This window comes from Curcuma longa, unplaced genomic scaffold (genome assembly GCF_044706935.1).
Source record: "Curcuma longa cultivar G26 ecotype Majalengka, Jawa Barat unplaced genomic scaffold, ITB_CL_G26_1.1 contig_15882, whole genome shotgun sequence".
NCBI classification, from domain to species: domain Eukaryota; kingdom Viridiplantae; phylum Streptophyta; class Magnoliopsida; order Zingiberales; family Zingiberaceae; genus Curcuma; species Curcuma longa.
The window spans coordinates 1,669-8,357 of NW_027430227.1; the positions used below are offsets into that span (position 1 = coordinate 1,669).

Sequence of the window (6,689 nt, forward strand, 5' to 3'; positions counted from 1 at the left end):
CAGGGGAGAAGGAGACAGACGCAGCGGGCGGGCAGAGGATCGCGAGAGCAGAGGGAGAAAGGGTTAGGGTTTGGAGGAAATCGCGGGTTGCTGCTTTACCTTGACACGCACGCGGCGTTCCCAGCCACGTGGCTGCCAGATCAGCGTCGCCCAGCGTTTGTTGCCCAGGAGATCACTACTCTCTCTCTCTCTCTCTCTCTCTCTCTCTCTCTCTCTCTATATATATATATATATATATATATATATATATATGTAAAGGATTAATTTATAACCAACATAATTTCTTTAATTATTGTTTGGAGCTATTCAAAATTGTTAAAATGGAAGTAGGATTTAAAAAAAATGATAATTCCAGTAGCCACATCTCTGGGGTGGTCGGCCCAGTCCCACGGAAGTTTCCCACCGACCACCAGGGTAAATCGGGAAGCGCATACGGCAGCCAATCCAGATGCCCAGCATCCTTTGATTGCGTTCCCCATTTGGAGGAAAATTCCTGCAAATACGCCGTAGCTGGGGATCGAACCGCGAATCCCTGAGTTACAATCCGAATGTCCTACCGTTGCACCATTGCCCCGGGGACGGAAGTAGGATTTTTAAGATCATATATAGTATATCATTTTACTGCAGCAGCTGTGACTGCTACATGCGCTACAGTACTATAACAGTTGTGCTACAGTAGTGCTCGCCGTCTTATGTGTGGTTTTCTTGAACTGCACCTTGTTATATAATACTTGCATAAATTGAGTTTGTACATCTTGACGCCCTTCAATAAATTTTTTTTATAAAGTTTCAATATCACACATTCACCCATATGACCTAACTGTTATGCTACAAGACTGTCTTATTTGATTCAAATACTACAAAGCAATTCTATCTACAACTGTACTTCCTAGCAATTTATAAATATTCTCTGCTAGTTTCTGTCCTTTCATTACTATCAAAACATCTTTACTGACTTTTATTACTCCGCTTGTAGATTTGTAACAACAACCGCTAAAATTCAATATGCCTAATGAAATCATATTCTTTCAGATTTGGTACATGTTTGACATCACACAATCTTTAATCATACTATCAAACATCTTAATTTTGACATTTCCTATTCCAATGACCCTATAGGATGCATCGTTACCCATCACAACAAAACTAGAATAAACCGACCTGTAGGTGTCGAACCAATCCTTGTTAGGCTCATGTGATAAGAACATGCTGAATCCAGAATCCAAGAATCTATCAATCACTCTGAAATAGATGAAGCAGAGAGCATATCTCCATCACCGTTATTTGAATTTTGTTCTTCCACTATGTTTGCAGACTTTAATGACCCATTTGTATTCTCTGGACAATCTCGCTTGATATGACTCTTTACTCTGCACTTGTAGCACGTGAACTTTTTCTTCTTCTTCAATTTAGATCGGACCTTATTATTGTTTCCCAACCCATATTGAGTCTTGCTCCGCAATGTTCCTGGTTATCTCTCACCATGAGTCCTTAATTTGGAGATGTCTCATCACTACTTTCTCTCTGATGAAATCCCAATAAAACACTTGTGACTTCCTCCAACTTGAGAGTTTCCTTTCTCCACATCAAAGTCGTAACCAAATTCTTGTGTGTAGGAGATGACGATAGAGAATTCAACAACATCAACATCTTATCTTCATCTTCGATCTTCACATTAATCCATTTCAGATCGCTTACAATCTGATTGAAAACGTTAAAATGATGGCTCAGATCTATGCCCTCTAACATCTTAAGCTCAAATAATTTCTGCGTAAGATAGAGCTTGTTTGTCATTGACTTGGATATGTATCAGCTTTCCAGTTTCTCCCAAACTGCCACCGGTGATTCCTCGTCCATAATGTGATGCATTACATCATCCATTAGACAAAGCTTCATCATTGTCAGCACCACCTTCGGCTGTAGTTCCTCCCAAACTATCTTCTTCATACCATTTGATTTTTTTTCGCCTAGCGCCTTCACTATAGTTGTTGCACTAGCAAATCTTTAACCTTCCTCTGTCATGATCCAAAATTTTCAATTCCATCGAACTTTACCATATCAAATTTCACAGAAGAGATCCCAAACATGATAACCTAAAGCTCTGATACCAATTATTGAGATCGCGTTGCAACATTATGAAGAAATTGCAAAAGAGAAAATGAGAAAAATGAGAGAAGAGGGAGCATAGGGATTTAATGTGGTTCAACGATGTACCTACTCCACAAAATGACCAAGAATTCTCTCATTAGAATTGGGTTTAGAGTTACAATGATCATATTTATATAGCTCAACTCATATCACTACAAGAAAATTACCATATATACATGGTAAAAAACCGTAGGTAAAAGCATGAAAATCGTGGGTATAGACCTCAAAAACCTATACCCATGGACATTTATTTCCGTCATTTTTACTATGCTTTTACCTGCGATTTTTTTGTCGTGGATGTAATATATAGTGACAGTACCCATTACCGTTAGAAATTGCCTCGACTTATACCTACGAATTTCATTGCGTCACTATAGATTTTAGTGACAGAACAAAAAATCATCACAGATAATCACTAGATAATTACCCACAGTCTTTTTTCCATGGGTATAGCTTATAGTCACATGACGTTTTTATTTTATGGGTATAGATTATAACCACACTTTTGTGTTGGAACAATTTTGCCCCAAGTGATTTGGATTTTGATGTTTGGCTAAATCAGTTTAAGTTAGGCAATGTTAGTGATCTAACGTGTGTGAATTGAGTTTACAGGAAAGTCCAGGTTGGAAGACTTGGCAAATGGTGAAGTCCCGGAGGTGCGACCTCTTGGCAAAGGAAGACTTAGCACGATGAAGTTGAGGGAAACGTCTCAAGCTAGTGTAAGGAAGGGCATGAGACTTGTGGAAGGCGTTTGAAGGCTTGCGTCAAGGCTAAGAGTTGAAGAAGAAGCTGAAAGGGGAGTTTCAGCTTGGTCAATCAACTGGAATTGTGATTCAGTCAACTGATCAAGAGTTTCAGTCGACTGGAATTGTGATTTAGTCGACTGATCAGAGTTTCAGTTGACTGGACTGTAGTTTAAGTCGATTGGATATTGACCAGAAGCATACCGAAGCAGACAAAAAGATCAATCGAGTGAGCAGTCGACTGGGCAGTCGACTGGTCGAGTGAGCAGTCCACTGGTAGACTACTGTTGGGTAACAACTAGCATATTAAATGCATATTAAATGGCCGTTGAAGCCCATCAGTCGACTGGCCTTAGAAGCAGTCGACTGATGCACGAAATTCTATAAAAATGCAGTTTGACGATGGGAGAAGTAGCAGTTCATATTCTTTCATTCTTGCACGAACTCTAATACTTGTCTTTCATATTCCTCTTCCTCTAAACTTTACTACACATCTGGTGAAAGGAAGAGATCGATTTGTAAAGGTTTCTTCACCTTCAAAGTGCTCTTTGAAAAGGAGAAGTTTCATAATGGAAAGGTGCTCGCGGTGTGTGGATCCTTGGATTAGTCACTTCGTTGAGGTGAATACCAAGTAAATCGAACGGGTTAGTGATTGTTCTTTTTTTTTTATATTGTATTTTGCTTCCGCTAACTATCTTGTAGAGAAAGATCGAGAAATCGCTATTCACACTCCTCTAGCAAACGTCTCGGTCCCAACATTTTGTATTTAAAATTTAAAATTCAATTTATATATTTAAATTTACATAAGAATAATAATCATCTTAAAAAAGACTCCAATATTATTAAATGTAAATCAAGTCCTAAAGTAATAGGTATCAATATTACAAACAAACGAAATCATGAAAATCTAAAAAAGTACATGTTATGCTCCCATAAAGTACATATATATGGTGCATACAAAATACAATTCCAAAACATGATAAACATGAATCACCAACAATCAACAAAATGAGCACCTTCGCTTCTCTGTCCATCCTGACTTTACATCTCGATCAGCCTCGAAGATTCATCCTCACTTTTATTTGTTTTGGTGAGACTATTGCCCGGCTTTCCAGCCTTGTACTTCTTTACCTTCTGCACCCAACCTAGAAGCCCCTCTTGCACATGCTTATAGAAAATAGCTTTTTTGAAGTAACTCCCCATCTTTAACACAAAAAAAGTCAGTTAGTTACATTGCTGTTAACAATCTACTAGTACTAGATTAAGGGGGGGTTTCAAGTGTATCGTTGTATCTGGGTGACAATAGCATAGAGAGGCAGTGTAATGTAACTGCAGAGAAGTTGAATGATGACCCTACATGAAAAAAACCATTTGGATTTAGAGCAAAAAACAAGAGCAATCATGTGTGAATCAAAAAAGGTAGATAGATAATTCAACCTACCCCATTATAAGTCTGGGGACTATAAAACCAAAATGATCCATGATGCATCAATCAAAACCATACGTGGTCTGCATGACAACATCAATATGTTAGTTTCCCGTCTTTACGATGCTTGAAATGGACTGTTATAGGTTGCTTCCAAAGATCCAGAAGAAAAATGTGATTTCAAAGGCATTTTGAAACAGGATGAAGTGTATCAAGTACAGGACAATTCATGGTTGGTGGAACTAAAAGTGATCGTTGGAGGGTTTAACAACCAAATCTCCTTGAATTGCATAATGTTTTTCAGCAACATCATGGGCCAACTAGGTAATTACATGCTCCAGTTTAGTGCCAATCGATAGCAAGCAGAAGCTGCTAAAGTATAAAAACAAGTTAAGATTACTAGGTGCTAAGGAACAGCAAGTCTCCTGGCACTCAACTACTGGTCATGTACGAATGGCTCTCACCAAGGGTCCATTTGTTTCATGTAAAATATGTATGTTTAAAATATTTTCCAAGGACTAGGAAGTTTTTTTCCCATTGATGTCTTATTTTGAGACTAAAAAATGTGGAAAATGTTTTCAAATGGATCTAAGATGCCAACCATGGGCTATGACAAATGTACATAAACTAAAAGTTATGTGAAAGAAATACTTACAATAAGAGGAATGAATGATATCCAAAAATGTGTGCCAACCTGCACAAGAAAAATAAGTTGGTTTAGTCCAATTTGTGAATGCATAAGCTCAGTTGAAGGAACTCTGAATAATGGAGAAATCCAAATTGGCAAAACATTGACCGCCTACCACCTTTTAATAACTTAGCTTGTTCTTCACAGAATACAGAGTAGGAGCTCAAAGATGTCCATATACATTCATTTTAGTGAATAAAAAACAAATAGTCGTAGAAGAGATTGCCAACTTTGTAAAATTATTGGCTAATTTCTTATTCCATCTTATTTATACCTTAGAATATTTGCAGCAAAAAAAATCTTTGGTATTTCAAAAGAACATAAGGAAAATTCCTACATAAATTTGCACAATCTTGAAAATTGTATCTAAACCTACTAAACATACAAAAGAAAACATTCACTTCTAAAGAAAAAGTTCTAGACGTGCAGTATCTTACCATTAATATTCTAAACTAAAATTAAAATATTATATAATCAACCATAGGCACAGTAGTATAGTGAGCGTAACCAAGAGTAGGGAATTGTTTTGCATATTCTTCCCTTTGTCTTTGTATTTCATTGTTTCCTTCTCAAATCCAAGAGTACAGAATTGTTTTGCATATTCTTCCACCTCCTGGTAGAGCTTCTAAATCTCAAATTGAATATTAACATCTATCTTAAATTGTCTCAAATTGAAGATGTATGAATAAGATGGGCTTTCTTTGTAGTAGGTAATGTCATTTGAGAACTTATACATGAAGAAACAAATAAAGCAAGAACCAATATAATTCTACTCAAACAAAATTAAGGTACATTATTCCAAAATTAGTTTGTAACTAATGCATTTGGAACTCAGAAAATCTAGACTTAGATGAATTTTAAGTGAACACCTTTTTTGATACTACAATTGCATATGCTCATTGCTACACTACACAGTTAACCATTTGGAATAATGTGATCAGATTGCCTCATCTTTGACAGTTGAAAAGAAACCCTATGCAATAAGAACAAAACGTTAGATCTTAACCTCTTCTCAAGCACTGCAACCATTGTGAATCAGTGAAAAAGAGATGAGGATTTTAAAACGAATTAGTGAGAAAGAGAGGAGGATTTAAAAGCTTTGATTCTGTAATGTGATTTGGGGAAAGAAAAAACCTTGATTTGGTCACTTTCGATCTTGGTGAAGGTGACGATGTTGAGCATTGGAGGCTTACCAATGGCGGCTTTGAAGTGGTCGCAGGCATCCTTGTCGCCGTGAGAGGTGGCTCAGGTGTCTTTGCCACCAAGCAAGGTGCGCAACCTCGTTACGAAACAGAATAAGATTAGGAGCGGGATTTGAAGGGAAAAGTATCAGGATAAATTGATTAGAGTTAATAGGTGGGGAAAATAAAATATTTGTTTTTTAATATTTATTTTTAAAATAAATTTATATGAAATATTATTTTAAATTAGTTGTATATTTCATCTTAAATTCTTTTTAGATATTATATTTTTAAAAACATTTATATTTCCGTAACAAATCTATCACTCATATAAATTTAAAATTAATTTTTAATATTTGTTTTTAAAATAAATTATATGTAATATTATTTATCATCATAAATAATTTAATATGATACTTTAATATTTAAAATAATTTATTTTGATAAATATAATTAAAAATTATTTATAATAACAGTGAAACGTATAGTGACAATAAATTATA

The 6,689-nt window shown here is 36.0% G+C and overlaps 1 pseudogene; it reads right to left on the bottom strand.

Annotated features, from left to right (window-relative positions):
- Positions 1-3,932: 3,932 nt before the first annotated feature.
- On the bottom strand, positions 3,933-4,792 carry LOC141816271 (MLO-like protein 1; annotated as a pseudogene).
- Positions 4,793-6,689: the final 1,897 nt, after the last annotated feature.